This window comes from Rhagoletis pomonella, unplaced genomic scaffold, assembly GCF_013731165.1.
Source record: "Rhagoletis pomonella isolate Grant_MI unplaced genomic scaffold, Rhpom_1.0 Rhpom_scaffold_00001, whole genome shotgun sequence".
NCBI lineage: Eukaryota > Metazoa > Arthropoda > Insecta > Diptera > Tephritidae > Rhagoletis > Rhagoletis pomonella.
The window spans coordinates 34,302,773-34,321,807 of NW_023458555.1; positions in this window are offsets into that span (position 1 = coordinate 34,302,773).

Genomic DNA, 19,035 nt, shown 5'->3' on the forward strand with positions numbered 1-19,035 from the left:
TTTTTTTTTGTGCCATGATTTTCCACTGCATGCAATGCACCCATTTTCTCATGCCATTGCAGTGCAAAATGCGGCGTTGACGGTTCGCTGCAACAATGCGGTGAGACTCTGCTGACTGACTGACTGTCCTGTCCTGTCTCCTATTGTTAGCCACTTGATGGCGCACAGAATGCAAAAACAAAACACACACACACACACAAAAAAGGGTAAGGGAGGGGGAAAAAGTAGTCGTCGAGAAACAAATAAATCTGCCTGTTGGCTGCTGGCTGCAAGCAATTATATTTATTTGCATTTCAAAAGGTAAATACAAAGCGAAAACCAAAAAAGCAGCAAAAGAAAAAAATATGGAAATTTTTTCGCACTATTTGTTTGTTTGTGCTGTTTGCTGTTTGCTGACTGACAGGCTGATAGCCTGTCTGTGTGTTTATTTGCAAGCCATCAAATATTGACATTTCTGCGGATTTGCGATTTATTAAACTCCCAGGCCGCAGTGCAGGGTACTCAGGCAGCATGCCAGGCAACCAAGCAACCAGGCGACCAACCAGTCAACTAACCTTGAGTGCGCTAGCTGACTACCTTTTTGGCATTACATTACACTTTTTTCTGCTGAAGCGCGCAATCAATACGACTTCAGTAAATACACAATCCACATGCCATGCAGCAGCAATCCCTGCACTACACACGCACACCTACATATGTATCTCTGTGCTGTCACTCACTCCTTTCCCTTTCCTTTCTCTTTTGCCCTATGCCGCACAGTGCCGTTTTAGTGGGCAAAAATCGAAAAATTTTTGGTCTGCATTCTGAAGGTGTTTGGTACTTTTGTAAGGTCCTTTATACACTAAAATAGTATTAAATCGAAGATTTCTCTATAAAATTAATTATATACTGCCAGCTTTTCTTACTTTTTAGGGCCACGGTATACCAAAAAAATTGCATAATTAAAAAAAAAATTAAATTTTTAATGGAATGAATAAAAAGATATCTATTTCATTTACCGAAAAATTTAATTTATTAAATTTTTTTATCTAAATTTTTAATAGGTGGCAACCCTCTTCAAAATATTTGCAAACTAACAACTTCTTAAACCTCTTTTATCTGACACCCATATTGTGAAAGATATTTCAATTACCTAATTCCCCTAACTCAAGTTGAATTTGATTTTTTAAACCGGTAGCAATTTTCCTATCTGCAGTTTAAAAGTAAAGCAATTTCAAAGCCAATTCAAATGATACTCGTATTATAATAATTTATTTAACTTTTTAAATAATTTTAATTAAATTGTTTAACAGGTGGCAACCCTCTTCAAAATATTTGCAAGCTAAGAACTTCTTTAATCCATTTCGTCTGACGCCCATATTTGGATACATATTTTAATTACCTAATTCCCCCTAATTCAAGCTGAATTTGAATTTTTAAACAGGTGGCAACCCTCCTAAGTGTAGTTTAGAAGTAAATTAAAATTTTCCACCTAATTTTTTACCAGATGGCAACCCTTTAAAAAAGCTTTATTCCACATCTACAAGCCAAACCTTTTAATTTGACGCCTAATTTTCGAAAATCGAATGACCTACAATCATGTCAAAAAGTATTGCCACAGAGAATTTTCCACAATATAAGCAACAATTTTTATTTTTTCCGCAAATTTTTTATAAAAATCCGGTTGATAGTACAACAAAAAACAAAAAATATAATTTCTGCACTTTGTGCAAAACTCGGAAAAATTCAATAAATTTTCATGGAAATTTTGAACTTTCCAATCAGATTTTTTTGTATTTTTTTTAGTATGCAGTTTTGTAGCCTATTAAATTTTAGTGACAGTTTTCAAACAATAAACAAATTTTCATTTAAATCCGTCCATAATTCTATTTTTGTCCACATTTTATCTGGCAGGCAAGCACTGTGCTTCTCCCCTTTTTCTGGCTGTGGCTGTGGCTGTGGCTGTGGCTGGCTGGCTGGGTTAGCTGGCTGTGTGACAGGGCTTTTGCGCTACATTTTTGTGTGCCTGTTTGTTTTCCCATATCAGATTTCGCTGGCGTTGCATTTTTAGCATATTAAACTGTGCGCGAATTGTGTGAGCTAAATTGTCGCAGTAGCAGTCCCAGTTGTAGTCTCTAAATCGCTGCGTCTGTCGAAATTCACCATTATTTTATTTTTATTTTATTTGCTTTTAGCTCTCTTCACCGCTTAATTTCGCAGAATTCTTTATTTTCGGTAATAAATACATCAATTTCAAATGGATGCGCGTGTGCAATAATTCACAGGAGCCGTTGCAAAACAAAGCAAAAGCACTAACTAACCTGGCCTCGCTTGGCGCAGTAGCAGAGACGCGTGTCACGGGCGGCACATGACACCCAAACTACACATTTGACGAGTACTCGACATTCATTTGACGTATGCATGCTGTATGTATGTATGTACTCACACCTACTCTCGTGCCTACGCCCTCTTGCGTGCGAAATATAGACGCGACCACCCGTAGCATAGCCACCGTAGAGGCCAACCGCCAGCCGCCAGTCTTAAGCGGCATCATCTACTTGCCAACGCGAAACGGCGAGGCGATAGCCAGTCTCTTAAGCCAAAACCGCCCCAGCTGGCAGTAGCTAAAAAAAAAAACTTTTTCGAAAATCGATAATCCGCCGGTTTATTTTATTGTTATTAAGATTTTATTTTTGTATTTTAATGTAGAGTTTATTTTTCTCGCTCCCATTCAAAAGGGCTGTTTGTGTTGGCTTACTCCGCAGACCTTAGCCCGTTCGCCCGTTCGCCTGGCCGTGTCTGGCTCCGTTCATCTGTTTTGCTTGTAATAGGATTTAAAGGTCAGTCATACTTCAGGATATGGCGTACGTCAGTGGTAGGCGTTAGTTAAAAATAAATACTTTCATAAAATGACACAAACGCTTAATGACAGACGCAGCCAGCAGCGCCAGCTCAGGCAGGGTAGTTAGTGATTGTAAAGTTGATTTAGTGCACACCGAGTGTTGTATTCAAATGCAATAAAGGGTGTTAATTCGTGCTCGATGACGTGAGAAAATTATTTCCTGTAATTGTAGTTAATTGAAAAACAAAAAATTAAAATATGCCTGCTAGGTAAATATATTTTATAATCACTTGCGCTGACATGTTTGCGTTTGTACTTTAAATATGTTGAAGGCTAGTGTGGGTGTGGCAAATGAGAAATAACATTCGATGGTAGTTAAGTTTAATGGTCGAAATGCAAATTTTCCAGCAGCATGAAAATATTTCCTACAGCCGAAAACGGTTCTTTTGAAAATTAAATTTAACAAGGAATAAGCAAAAATTCATTCGAGTATCCACCATTGTCCGACCAGATACTGAGTGCATACCACCAAAGACTGATTTTCCCCCTCAAACAAGCTGTTTTGTGGCTAATCAAATGAAGAAAGCAGATATCGTCTGAGTGCATCTACACCCATCGCTTGTGAGAACTAAGTACTTTATATTCCTGTTCATCGAAGCAATCCTGCGCAGGGAGGCAGCCGATGAGCCAGAGATGGTGAGTTCCTAAACCTGCTTGGGAGATCTAATTTGGTTTCTACCTAAAATACTTAGAAACCGGCGATGAGTTAGTCCGAGACAGGGAATGCAGATGCCTTGTGAATTTCGCCTACTCTTGGTCCTAAAGAGATCAAATTTGTATTCCATTTCATAGAAACTCTCCTAAAAGTCGAGGTCACTTTGCAGATCCAAAAAGTCCTTAGTATGGAGAGTGCTACTATAGTCGAAGATATCACATATAAATTTTGGTCCCTATTGAAGTCGGTTAAGGCGTGTCACACAGGGGTCAAAGTTCAGATTACCCTATGAAGACGTCTTAACTGACTCCAATAGGGAACACAATTTATGTGTGGTATTTGTTACCGTGGTACTGCTGATTGAGGGGGTGAGACGGAAAAAAATCGTTCATTTGAATTTTTTAAGGGCCACCCTAATGTAGACACATTCAGCAATAATTTTTTTTTAATAGTACTACTGGAATAATCAAAAAACTTTCTTAGCAAAACTTCAATGATTTTTGGCGAGTTTTAATTTCCTGCCATTGGGGTGGTACGTTAGGGTGGTAGAAACTGGGATCTGGTTGGTAAGTACTAGAACGGGGTATTTGTGTATTTGGCAATGAACTTTGGAACAAAAAATATTTCGCCTCCAGACATGAACAACGATATATCATACTTTAAGATCGGCGTGTAAAAGCCGACGATATGACGAAAAGTGTAAAAAGGCAAAAAAAAAAAATTTAATTGCCTTGCAAAAACGCTGTAGACTTCAGGGGTATAAGGGTGTAACTTTTTTGCTGGCACCTTCTAATGTACATGCCCACATACATACATACATACATATGTATGTATGCATGTATAACACGAATTGCGAAAATCTCCTTGCCATTTTTCACACTTTGCACCACAAACATCGTAGGACTTCTGTCGCTTTTTTCTGCCCCATACGGAATATTTAAGGACATTTTTAATAGCATTTTTTTTCATCACCAGCATAGAAAGTATGCTTCTGGAGTGTCCTTGGATTTCATTACATATTTCAATTGCTTTCTTCTTTCTTTTCTGCTACATTTTCTACAAACTGTCATGCTATGGCTGCTTGTCTCCGAAAACAGGGACTTTTTCCAGAAGCACTTATGTATGTATATTCGCTCCTCCAAGCACACTTTGCCGCACCATTTTTGAATCAATTAACGAGCAGATGCTGCAGAGAGAATCACTGCTGCTACATGTTTCTTTTTCCCCGTTCAAGTAGTAAATATGTACATACGTATGCAGTCTGCCTTTGCTGCAGATGAATTGCATTTTTATTTTTTCGTTTTTTTTTGAGCGCTTGTTGTTTCCCTCTTTTCCCCATTTTTTGGTTTTTGCCACTGCTGCCAGACATTATGGCACCGGAAACCGTCGTTCATGAGCAGCACTAAATCCGCGTACACTCTCAACGTCGCTGTTGGCTCTTTTCGCGCTTCCCTTCCCTGTTTGATTGCTTCTGTTGTTATAAATCTTCAACATTGCTGCACTTCCGAAACGGAACTAAATTCTGTAGTATATCTAGCACTACCACGACGAGAGTACTACATATATGGTTTTATACTTCCTCTCCGACGTAACAGAACAGAACCAACCCGTACGACGAGTGAGTGAGTGTGCCCAGCCCCAGCGAGTGAGCGTCCGACCGCAACCAGAAGATCATAAATCAATTGACGCGCTACGTAACACAAGCCAAGCAAAGCCAAGCCAAACGGAGCAAACAAAATTGTTTTTCCCAGCTAATCTTTTTACAATCCTCATTTGTGGCGCTACAATGAATGGCACCAATAAAATTGTGCAAACCGAAGAGCGCCGCCACGCTGCTGCAGTGCTTGTTTTTGGTTGTGGTTCCTTTGCGTTTTCGTTGTTTTTTTCGTTTTTTTTTTTTTGCTGTCTGCTGTTGCTGTGTTCCTGTTCTGCCGGCTGTTGCTACTGTTTTCGGTTTCGGTTTTGGGTTGTCATGCATGTTTTCAGCTCTTGGTCTTTGTTTTTTTCCTGCTTTATTATAATATTATCCTGATTGATTTCCTTTACGACCAATTGAGTGTTGCTCGCCACCCGTCTGTCTGCGGCTACGGCAGCACGGGGCTGGCTTCCTTCTCGATAGTCCATAACTGGTTGGCGTAGCAGTATATAAGAACGACTTTTATTGGCCTCAATATCTATTAGAGCATAAGTATATTGTGATTTTATGGCATCTGCGCTACGAGCGTCTCAGCCTTCAACAGCAATAATATTTAAAGCGTTTAAAGTCGCATTTAGCTGATGTTGCTTGTGGGGTAGGCGGGGCGTTTGGCGGGGGCAGCAGCGTTGAGTTGTAAATGCTTGTGTTTTATCTTTGCATTTTGTTGATTTGGGTCTTTTGCTATCACTTACCGCTCGCCTCTCTCGCTCAGCTTTTGGCTTAATTTAACTTGTGCTGTACTAGTTGCGGTTTGTCACGCTTTCCTTTTGGCTTGACTTCGAGTTGACTTTTTTCGTGGCACACACTTAAGCCCACAGACAGGTATCATTTTCCTGTTATTCCCAGTGCAGTTGTTATGAAATTGTGTCAAAATTGCTTTTGTAACGATTACAATCTGACACCGGGGAACGATTGCCAAAGTTGGAAATGAGGTGTGAGTGAGTGTGTGTGTGTAAGTATGCGCGGTTGTTTGGCGGCTTGCGAGTGTTGTTCTTGGTATTGAGTTTAGTTTTTGTTTTCTCATTATTATGCTTACAACTGTTTGTTTTCGGTCTCAATGGCAGTTGGCAATTGGCAATAGCATATGAACGAACCCACCCAAGTTTGTTTGGGGTGTACGATTTCGGCGGGTCACAGCGGTCCGGGTAAGTGGCTTTGATTGCCTAACGCAACTCGCAGAGTGAGCGAAATAGACAAGAGGCTTAATTGTACTTCACTCAAACTCTTTATCCTTCGAGTAACTTGAGTTTAGTTGCTGTTTAACGGTGCATAATTGTAATTTAGGTTGACTTGAATTTGAGTTGGCGATGATGATGACACAATATAATGATAATGTTTACAAGACAAAGTGAACTTGACGAGGAGCAAATCCTTTTGTATGACCGACCCAACTGTTGCAGCAGTGCAGATTAGCCGCCAAGATATGATATCGCTATTTGAATGGCTTCACTGGAGGTATGCAAACATGAAGAGGTTTAATAACAAGTATAACAACTACCTCAAATAAATTTTAAGAGCGCAACTCGTGTAATATGAGAAAGGGTTGGGTAAAAAAAAAGCACTTCCATTCAATCAACATTCATGCGATACCTTCACATTCACATAAATAGTTTTAAAACGACTGAGTGAGTGGGTGCTTCTGAGTACTTTTCGCAGCTTGAACCTCAAATTTCATTTTGATTACGCTGCAGCAGAGTCAGCGGTTGAACTCAGCACTTCTAAATCTCCTGTGAGCTGAAAAATCTGCAATGATATTAGAGAGTACTTAATGCCTTAGTCGGTTTGGGGCGCACAAACAGTACAAAGTGTCGCTGAATGAAATTAAGCGCAGTGTCTTATCTCTTAGGTTACCAAAATCTACTTAACTGGTTAGGAAACGCTAAACGAAACTACGGTCAGTGTCGCAGCCAATGTTTGTCTCTCCTTCCTTGGCTTCAGGAGCCAGATGGGCAACAAATAAGCCTGCTTGGACGAAAATAAAGCATTAAATTGCATTTTCTTGGATCGTCTAGAAACAGGTGGTCAGTTAAATAGACTTGCCAGGTATCAAGTCCCCTCTGTTGTGGTGGCCCAAGACCATGAATATTTCTTAATTATCTGAGGGACAGAGGCATTCAGAATAGTATAAACATTCAACTCCGATCCCAAGAAAAGGGCTTCCTCATAAAAGATTTATGTTTTCTCAGGTAATACCGCGTCTGTTTCAGATTTTTTTTTTGTCGAAATTTATGCTTAATATATTTTTTTCTGATCTAAAAATAATCGCTAATTTTCGCCTATTTATTGATTGTCATTGCTGAAGAAATTGAAGGATTCGTGACATTTCGGGATTTCAAAACTTCATATCGCAATGTTTTCGCCAGCATTCTGTACTTTTCGTGACCTTGCTTTTTTAACTTGAATTTTTTTCCGAATTTTTTGGAAGATATGGCAAATTTTTCAAGAATTTTTGGCAGCTTTCGTAATCTTCCCTGTGTTACTAGCAAAATTTCGCTATTTTTTAGGACGTATCGATACTATCGTGTTTTACTCGGGATTGTTCGCCTTTTTTGGTAGTCTTGGATCTTTAGCTACATAGCGGAATGTTTTCGAAATCCTTCGTGATTTCTTACGAGATGTTTCCAAAGTTTTTCGGAAAAAAATTTTCGTGACCGTGGGAGTTTCAATCGAACATTTTCGAAATATTTTGTGATCTTGCGTAATTTTTTGTTTCTTTTAAGAATTTTTCAGTAAATATCGAATTTGTTTTCGGAACCTTCTCGAAATTTTAACGTCTTTTCATGTTTTACTTGCGATATTTCGGAACGTTTCGTTTTTTTTCGATATATAACGCAATTTTTTGTGATTTTTGAGGTTTTTTTATGATTTTTCGGTGGTTGCGAGATATTTCGTTATACTTCGGGACTTGTTTTTGGTACATATCGGAATGTTTTCGTGACCCTTCGGAATTTATCATGCGTGTTTTACTCGAGACATTTCAGGATATCTTTCGAGATGTTTCGAAAGTTTTTCACTTTCCGAAAATTTTGTTCGAGTATTACTTGAATTTATTTTTTTGCATTTTTCCTGATCCTGCGTGTTTTATGCAATTTTCCAGGTTTTTTTTTGTTGTTCTTAATATTTTTTCTTACAAATCGAATTTTTTTTCGGAGATTTTCGGCATTTGAGAGTTTTACTCGAAAGATTTCGGAGCGTTTCGTTATCTTTTCCGTACATATGAAAATATTTTTGTGAGCTTTTGAGATTTTTTGTATTTTTTTCTGGAGTTTCGGCATGTTTCGGAATAGTTCGTGAAATTCCGGAATTTTTTGTTCTGTCTAACTTTATCAGTCACTTATGTACATACATACATCTTTATTTTTTTCGCGTTTCTCTCGATTAGGTCACACGTTTTAGTAGTTTTATCAACAACAGAATTTTGGGGTGTGTAATCACTTTTACCGAGTCTGTGTTTGTCTTTTCGGGATCGGTATCGGGGTCAAGGTCGTGCTCGGGATCGGCATCTACGAATTTTGTGTGTCCTTACTCCATCTTTTCAAGGCTTTGGTTGAAAATTATCATATCGGGATTTTCGGTATTGCAAACGGAATTTTCTGGAGTTTGATTGCTTTTTCGTATAATTCTGTTTTTTTTTCATATTTCTCTTGCTTTTACATTTTTTTTTTAAAATAAGTTTCGTTGAATTTTGTAAATTTTTTTTCGTGTCTTCGGGATGGGAACCGAGCTCGTGATTGGTATCGGCAACTAAAACGTTTTTCGTGTCTCCCCATCTCGCTTAGAATACTAATTTGTGTACTTTCCTAGAAATTTACCAAACATCCTTAAACAGGATTTTCAGCATTGAAAGCGTTAGCAACTTTTCCGCTTTGCTCTTTGTGCGCTATTAACTATAGTTATACCTTTTTTTTTTAAATTAAATCCCATAAAAACTTCACTCTTGCTGGCCTTTTCTTCTTGGCTGTTTTACTTTTTTTCTTACCACTTTTGTTTCAATTCCCAACTGAATTAGCAGAATTGTGCCGTGGCCACGCTTTTCCAGCACCATTTACTTTTTGATTGCGTTGTACATTTTATTTCCACTCATTTTCTTCCAATTTATTTCATTTTAATGCCTGCTTTATTTCGTTTAGTAATTCATCTGCAAACTTTTTTTAAAAACTTTAACTTGGCAACCACAAATTAGTCACCTCCTGCCGCTCGGCGCTCGCCTTGGCAACCATTTTGCTTTCCGCAATCTGCAACCGCGCACCGCTAACAAAAAGCTTAATAACATTTGCAAACTTTTGTCGCACCATTCGCTTTTAATTTAAATTGCCTATTGTACGCAACTGTCGGTGGCTGCCATTGCCTTGCCGCCAGTTTAGGCTCATTAGTATGTATGAATGCTGCCCATTCGGCACACCGACCAACCAACTGACTGGAGACTGACTAACTAACTGTCTGACTGACTGCTACACTCTCAACACAACTTGACTTAATTCAGCGCACTTACTCACTCACTACCCCTCACTCCTACCCAATTACATACGTACTTACGGCCGTTAACTACCTTTGTAAACCCGAAATGTCAAAAGATTTGTGTGGCACAAAGTAATAGCTGTGAAGAGCATGCCACAGGGATTGCTGCATTGTGAAGCTGGTGGCATGCTTGCTTGCTTGCTGGTTTGCTTGTTTGCTTGTTTTCGCCTTCCTTAGTGATTTTTCAAAGGAGCACAAAACTTTTGTTGCCACAAACACAAGCTGACTGACTGACTGCCAGTTACACTCCACGCCGCTCAAGCCCAAATTTAGTCCACCACAGTCCTTAGCCTAACCTCATTTCGGCATTCTATTCAAACATATGCGTCCCTTTGGTCACATTTAGGTTTTGTCAATCTCCCCCCACTACTACCCTGGCTAAAGTCCGGTAGCCAAAGATTTCATGAAGTCGAGTCGAGAGAAGTGTCAGCAGCATAAAACACGGCGAAAACTTTTCAAATGTGTGATGCATTTAACAAGCGAATCAGATAAGTGCGTACAACATAGCTTTGGCTGTAATGGTTTTTAGCTTATCCCCCTCCCCCCCCGCCCGCCAACACACCGGCGCGCAGTGCTTTGCGTTTCACGCGTTCATTGTTATGCTTTTCACACTGCCCTTTCTAAAGGAATTATACTCTAGAGAGCTAAATACAGGCGTGAATTGCTACAAATTCCAGTTTTCATTTTCATTTCCATTTCTGTCGCTGCCGCCACCGCTGACGGTCGCATTTATTTGGCATTGTTTGGTTTATTGCGTTTTATTCACACTATGGGTTGTTTTTGTTTTTGTTTTTGTTGGCCTTCTTCAACACTGAATCAAATTTTTTTCTACTCTACCTCTGGCGCGGCGGCTAACTTGTGAACACGCGTGGTTTTTTGCGGTCATCTACACATAATTCGCTCGCTTGTACGACCGCCCAACTCCTCGAAGCAGCCGCGTGTTGCTGCGTCACACCTCACCGCCGACTTCTATTTTACGCTCTGTGTACTTCTTTGGCTTGACTTGTTTACCACTGTGCGTGGACATTTAAGTTGTATTCCTTTTTTTCTATTTGCATCGCTTTGACACGTACATAATTGCATTTGCCGCCTCATTCTCCACACGTAGACAGAGGTATGTATGTACATTACATACATATGTGGACGCACAGGCCGCAAACCGCAAGCAAGCATATTTTAAATACTCAACGATATTCCGCGTACGAAGAACGACATACCAGCACCAGCACCACCACCACCACCACCACAAGCAGACAAACAACGCAGCAAGCAAGCTGGCAAGTAATCAAGCGTTCTGTGTCACCACGTCCGGCGTAGAGTTTCACACAAAGTATGTACTTCCGTTGTGCAGTTTTTACACCTCTGCGTCTTTAGTTGGCAGTCTTCAGCATTGCAATAGATTTTCCGCTTTGCCAGCCAATTTTCTGCCACCCGCGCCTTGCCTGTATTTGACAAGCGCAACGACGACGACGATAACATGGCGTTAATGCGTTCGTTCGTTCGTTCGTCTGGTTTGCAGCACATAATACTGCCATTTGTGCAGAAGATTTGTCAAAATTTTATTGTATCCAGCGCAAACGCCACACCGCCCTTTTTAACAGCTTAGCCCAGCCCAGCCCAACTCAACTGAGCGCAAGCGGAAGGTGGCAATCTTACATACATACATACATACATTCTTCATGCCTGGTCATTGTCATTCTACATGGCTCATTATTGACTTATTGTTATGCGTCCATAACCACAAAACACACACGTTGCTGCATGTAGTTGCGCGGCGCGCTCATGTGTGCCTCGTCGTACTTACCTTTTGTTTAGATTTTTTCTGTTTTTTTTTCTTTCTCGTTGATTTCTATTTTCTGCAAGCTCCCTGTTTACCCGGTCGCTGACATTTTTGATCGGTCGTCTGCCAATGATTCACTGTAGATAACTTGCGCGCCCACACGCGCGCGCGCGCTCTCCCGCCCCCCAACTCCCATTTAAACAATCGATGGCACTCGGGTTGTTGCTGCGCAGTCAGTCAGCCAATAAATTGTCTAACCAACTGCTGACCACTGCCAGCGACAGCAATGGCAACTAACAAACGCGCGTAATCGCAGAAACGTGTGACTATTCATGTGACAACAACGGAATCGCTTTGTTGTCCACCACAACAGTTCACCAGCTCACTTTACTGACCACCCTGTCGTGTTGGCATTCATTACAAGTGGTCGTCTTTCACAACTGCTACGTTCCTTCTTTGCAGGGCGATCTCGGGGCTATCTCAACCATCTCAGCCGTTGCTAGCCGGCTGCCAGTCGATCAACCTTGGCAGTTCAAGCAATCGCTTGTCTCATTGGAACACTCGGTCGACTAAACGTTGCACGCACGCTGTGTGCGTCGGTCGTTGTCTTGCAAGTCCGTCAGTTCGTCCGCAAGTAGTCATTCGTCTTGAAAGTAGTCGTCCGTCATTGTGTCCAGCAAGTTTAGACACTACGCGTCCAGTATGTCTGCGCGTTCTTCAATGTCAATTCCAACACACACACACACATGGCGGCTTTAGTAGTCCGCGTCGACCCAATTTTCTCAGGAAACTTGCTTTTAGTTGGGGTTCGTCTTGGTCTGTTGTCTCAATATGCGCAACAACTTCTTTATGCGTTTAGCGTCTGTCCAGCAGCTGTTTGTCATGGGTCGCACTCATTCGTCAGCGTCAGCGTCATTGTTGTCGATGTCACATCATCTGTTTACTTATGTTTGATCATCGATTGTCAATGCGGTCGCTCGATAAGTGGGAGGGGTTCCCTTGCCATCACCTTACCCTGCTCCGCCACCTCTTCAACCTCCTCCTCCTCCTCCTCCTAGTGCTACAACTCTTTGTTGTGATGGTAAATCTGTCTCCATCACTCGTCCGATATTTACAAAGCGATTTTTCATTGCATGGTTGATTTCAATATACAAATGACTTGATTTAATAGGTACCCCAAGTTGGTTAGCATTCAAGCGCTCTGTTGTTGACACATTATCGTACATATCATTGTTTGTATGTCTGTCTGTTGCATCATATGTGACACATACCGTTGTCTGATTGCCTGCCTGTCTATCTGTCGCCTGCCTGCCCACCTTTGTGCCACACCATACAACGCCGCACAGCGCGCGCGCATTCAAAATCGCAGTCATCCTCTATCTCAACCATCACCATCAGCTCAGTCAGCTCTCGTCACCAACGTCATTGTCAACGTCACTGGTAGCTGATAGTCCGCTTATTTATGCGTGTGATACTTTGGCCCCCCCTCCCCTAGTCCATTATTGATGGGCAATATCTACATATTTAGCGCATACTCTGCAACGCCTACTCATCGCGCAAACATGCAACGCTCGTAAAGGTCCAGTTGGAAATTGTTGGCTTAATTTGATTACCCATTATTGGCTTAACCGCAGCCGTCTCTTGTGCTGATGCGTCATAAACTGCATGCTGCATAGATACATAATCCAACAGCTGCCCTTTGGATAGGGTGTCAATTTGCTGTGGCTAGTAATGTCAATATGTATTTATGTATGTACGTAGAACGACCGCCGCAAGCAATGATATCAGTTTACGCTTGCCTTAGGGATGCCTACATACGTACATTTTATTGCCACAGCAATGAGCCAGCTATAAAATGTAAGTGATGACCACTGAAGCGCTCAGCTGTCAATAGTCTATAATGCTTTTTGTGTTGTCGGTAATCTAATACACATTTGGATTTATTGCGAAATTGAGCGTTAGTTGATATGCTGTTACTCGTTCCCTAATCCCCTTTATTAGCACTTCAATTAGTAAGCTGCGCATTAAATAAATAACTGCATACCTACTACGCGCATTTTCTTAGTATTCGCATGTGCACGGCAACTCAGCGCGCAAAGTTTTTGTATCAGTGATTATGTCACGTGCTGCTGCTACTGTATTTAAGTTTTAGTTTGCAAATTATGTTTTGGAAACTTTTAGTTTCAACTAATTCGATTTATTGCTGCATTAATTACTATTTTTGGTATTACAGGCGACTTAGTAGTAAAAGTTCATTGCCTAAATTTGCGCGTATCTGGCTATTGTGCCTCTAACTCGCATGCTTACAGATAATTCTCAAATGTCTTATGAAATTTATGTAATAAATACTTATGTACATGCATTTGTAATCAGCTGCCAGCGCTAAGCAAACGCTACTGTGGACTATCACTAAAGCAACGACTTTAATGAACGACATAGATCGGTAAATTTTTCGTATTGTCTGAACTCAATTAATGAGCTCATAGTCAGTAAGGAAAAAATACTTTTAACTCCCTTATGTAAGTAGTAATGTGGACCTCCCTTGTAACCCACGAAGCTTTTTGACCCATAAACTCGTGAGACCTTTAAGCTAAAGCAAATTCGAGTGTTAGAGGGGTTCAAAGCTTACCTCGGTATCAAAAAAAAAAGTGCGCCCTCGAAAAATACTGGACAAATATTTGTACAGACCTTCAATTTAGGCGGATCGATAAGGTGTAAAGGTTTCATACTCTATCGACGCCTGGTAACAGGAAACTTTATACTGAGGAAAGGTTGAGGTCTCGTGGACTCTGAAGTTACTTTGATGTCCAAAGCGATTGAATTACTAGACGAGTACTGGAGTGAGCTCTGAAGAGACTTTTGAATTCGGAGAGGCGAGACAAGTCTCGCATATGACAAATATGTAGTATTTAGGCCATCTAAGTGTAGACGTAACGTCACAGCAGGCCAAGTAGAAAAAGTCTTGGATTAAAAAAAGAAGATCTTGGATCTTAGATTAAATGAAACTGGGTGCTGTGGAGATCAGCTGTTCGAAATATCATATAGAAAATGAAAGTAGAATTGCAGGGAAAGCGGAGGTAGCAAAAGCTAGTGAAAGTTGGGTTTTAACTTCGCCAGGACCTCAAAGGTTGCCATGCCGGAACTTCCGCCAAAATCTTTCTTCCTGAGGTGATCTCAGTCACGAATATGTATCAGAAAAAAATTAAGGACTAAAAAAGTGCTACTGAACGACATTACGGAAGTGAAATTTTTCTCGATTGATTTAAAAAATTTGCAAAATACGTCGTGCTTTAGTGACTGTTAGTTTACTGAGTTATTTTGCTGAGAATTTCTAGTAGTCCTTGAGTTATAGCTGATTCCTTCTAATATCAACTTAAATTACAAAGTATTTAGCGCTATATTAAATAGTACTTCACCTTCTTCTGCTCCACTCAACACATACTTTTATTCATAGAAATCTTAAGTACACAAATCTTGAAGTTAACTAATTTCACATAATATGATTTGATAATGATATTTGGATTGCCTAAAAGATAGCGATAACAACAAAATTAGGTCGCTAAACTTACAATGTATTGACGTACTTACTATCAGACGCTATATATATTTGTTTGGTGATCGCTATCAAAAAGCATATATCGATTATTTTCATATTATTAAGAAAAAACTGAAATAATCTCTTAGTTCTTTTCAAATAAAAAATTTTATTTCACCTCTCACGCCATCCAATCCCCATTGGGTCTCACTCTTGTAGCCGCTGCCATGCAAAAGCGCACAGATTGTCATCACTCAGACATCACCATTGCCAACTCAGCAACACCGTTTTACTTTTACCGTTTAGCATAAACAGCTGCTCCATAGTATTTGGAGTGGGGAGATCCCCTCTTCAAAAACACAATTCAACTCAACGCAACGCAACTCAACTCGGAACACTTTAGTTCAAGCGACAGTTAGACTATTTTTATTACCACTTCTGTTTGCGCAGCAGCGGTTGTTTGCGTTATGGCTAAAACAGCGAATTCTTTCTTTTAATCTTTTTGTGTGCTTTTATTTCTGTGCTCTAAGCGTTATTTTATTCATATTCGTATTCATATTCATTGTATGATTTTATTTTTTTGCTATGTAGCCAATAAGAAGAGTGACTTGTGCGCTTTTAGCAGCCTTCTTTTTGTTTTATTTGTCGATCAACCAAACAGCGCGAGTCGACGAAGGTGATTGTGCTTTTGTTAGTTTTTTTCCACTTTAAATTCTCTACTTTTTTTGGTTTATGTATATTTTGTTAGCGCTCTTGAGTGTAGTATGTAGGCTTGTGTCGTGTTTCGCGCCTCAAGTTAACATTACCAACACTGTTTTGTGGCTTAACAGTTTGTGGCCGCTTAAGGTTGTCGACTTGACTTCTCCGTTTTTTTTTTTTTGTAGTTACATATTTATGTTTTTACTTGTGAAAATACTCACCACCTACATGCTTACTTACAAATGTAGGTAAATAGCTAAACTGTTCCACAAGTGCGTTCTGCGTTCGTCGTCATGTTTTGCTCACACCAATCAACCAAGAAATCTGCAACGTCAGCGGTGATTGGACAGTTTTTTTTTTTTGAATTCTTCTCACTTGTGTTCCTTAATCAAGCGTTTGTAAAGAAAATAATGAATCATTATTTTTAAGAGTTTGCTTTTAAGTAAATATTTGTTATAGTTTTTTTACGTTTTGGGTTTTTTTTCGTTTCGTACGGCGGGGTGTTAATTTTTAAAAGAAAATGTCATTTTTATTTTAAAATGATTTTTATAATTACTGACGTGTTATTTTTTCTTGATTATGGTAAATCCTTTCTATTGAAATATGATTTTATACGGTATATCGGCGCGTATTTCTCATTTATTAATAGCACGACTTCTTTATGAAGCGATAAAAGTAGTGTGGGTATTCATATTTACTTGCTTGGTTTTATGGTTCACAACCTGCTCGGCGCTTTATTTTTCACACACACGATTAAAGGTCCGGACAATGTCGATTAATCTAATACAAGGTAAATTGATCGACTTTTAATGGATATAACGACTTTTAATGGGGTAATTAATTTATAATCGATTAAACCACCTTTAATCGATTAATCGACTTTGAACTGTTTAATTGAATTTTAATCGATTAGTCGAACATTCATTGGATCAGCTTTCTTGTCATCCATGAATCGACTTTTAATCAATGAATCGACTTTAAGTCTGTTAATCAAATTTTAATCGATAAATCGACTTTTAATCGATTAATCTACTTTAAGTCGATGAACTGACTTTTAATCGATTCATCGAATTGTAATCGTTTAGTTGACCTTGAAAGGTAAACCTTAGGAGTTACGTTATAAGTAAACCCCTTGGGAGTTATGTAGTACGCTATGAGTAACCTCGTAAATTTTACCACTCTTTCTCAAACTAATTTTCAAAAAATTATAATTTCTTTTAAAATTCGAAGAAAGTAATTTTATTTTACAGTTTTTTTATTATGTAATTTGAAAAAAGCTCAGAAAAGTTTGATATTTTTAGTACAGCTCTTGCAAAGAAGCTTTTCGAATTTGCCGCTAATAAACAAATGGGAAATAATTCGTAAACTTTACGAGGATTATCTTTAAAAAAGCCAATACATCGATTAAAATTCGATGAATCGATTAAAAGTCAATTAGCCTATTAAAAGTTGGTTATTCGATCAGAAGTCAATTAATCGTTTAACAGTCAATTAATCGATCAAAAGTAGATTAATCGCTTAAAAGTCAATTAATCGCATAAATATTTTACAATTAACCTATAAAAAGTCGTTTGGTGGATTAAAAGTCAATAAATCTATCGAAATTGAATTAATTGTATAATTGTTTGACTAATCGATTAAAATTCAATTAACCGTTCAAAAGTAGATAAATCGATTACCCCATTTAAAGTCGCTAAATATATTAAAAGTCGATTAATCGAACAGAAATTTCAATATTTGAACGACTAATTTTATTGCAAAAACTGGGGGTCTGAAATCTTCTAACCTTCAGACTTTGCCACATCATGACCTACAGACATTTCCCTCCATGAATTTCTAGTACGTTCCTCTTGCTTTTTATCTCTTACTTGAGCTCACTGTCAATATGATCGTTTGTTTGCTTTCCAGCGGATACTTCACCGGAATCCATGCAATTTCTAAGCTCTTTGAATCACAACAAAAAAAAATACATAGTCGCTTCAGTTGTAGTTATGCAAATCAAGCCGAAATCTATAACAATTTTCAGCATTTTTTTTTTGCCCACTGGCTTGCCTTCTTTCTTTTATTCTCCAAACACACAGATTTCATCGCACCAGTTTGCTCTTTGGCAAATACAATGTACATACATACATATGTTCTCGATGAATGCTACGCATTTTGTCGCCGATTCGCCAATCCACTTATTCAGATATCGAGTTTGTATTTGCACTACGCCACCACGCTACTCCACCATACGGCTGTGAGTGACGTTTTGCTGCAATCATGGAGTATTTGCGCCAACTTGTTAATGAAACCATAAAGTATGCGCATTCAAGCTTATGTATGTATGTATGTATGTATCCATAAAATAGCCGCTGCTCCTCTTGGCTTCGCGTCGCATCGCATCGCATCGCTTTGCAGGTTGTTGACAACATCGATATTGATCGGTTCGATTGGGCACACAAGGCACATTTCAGGCCAGTGCGTGACTGAGCTGGCTGTTGTTGATGTTGACAAGTGACAGTGGCAGTTGTATCTACTAAGTACGTACATACGTATGTATCAGCGTGGTGGCTTTTGCTTTTATGGAATGGCAAATATAAATATGTTTTGCATCTGTGTGTGCGTGCGTCTGTGCTCATTGGCAATTCAGCGTCGACAATATATTTTGTTGGCTAACATTTTCAATATTTTACTTTGTACTTTTTGGTATTATTTACTTTTTTAGCCACTATTTGAGTTTGCTTGGTTTTAATACTCGTAGCTGTGTATGTTTGGCCCACATTCATGCATGTGTGCACATTTTCAGATGGAATTCTACACCGCTTGGTTATTAAAAGACAACGGTGCTTTAATATTTTTACAATATCTCTTATTCTAAAATTGGACCCGTTATATACATACCATGTATGTATGTATGTAGCTTTTTTATTAAACAAAAATTATGTGTCTCTTTTGCGAAGTTGCGTCAGTTGTTTCCGTCAGGTGCAGACAGATTCTTCTCTCACAGTTCGTATTTCGTCTTGTCATTCTTTTTGACTACCTGTCGTACACGGTTCTTCGCTATACGTATGTATGTATGTATGTATGAACGGACGGCTATGATGAGAGATTTGTTTATTTTGATTTGAGATTTGCTTGATCTTCACTGGAACTCCAGGCTTACATTAGTGCTATGTCCTAAATAGACAAAGCCCCCGTTCCTTCACTACTTAAAACTGCCAACAGTGCCGTGAAGACTTTTATGTGTTGTCATTATCTAGACACTTTGTTTTGCAATTCATTATTTATT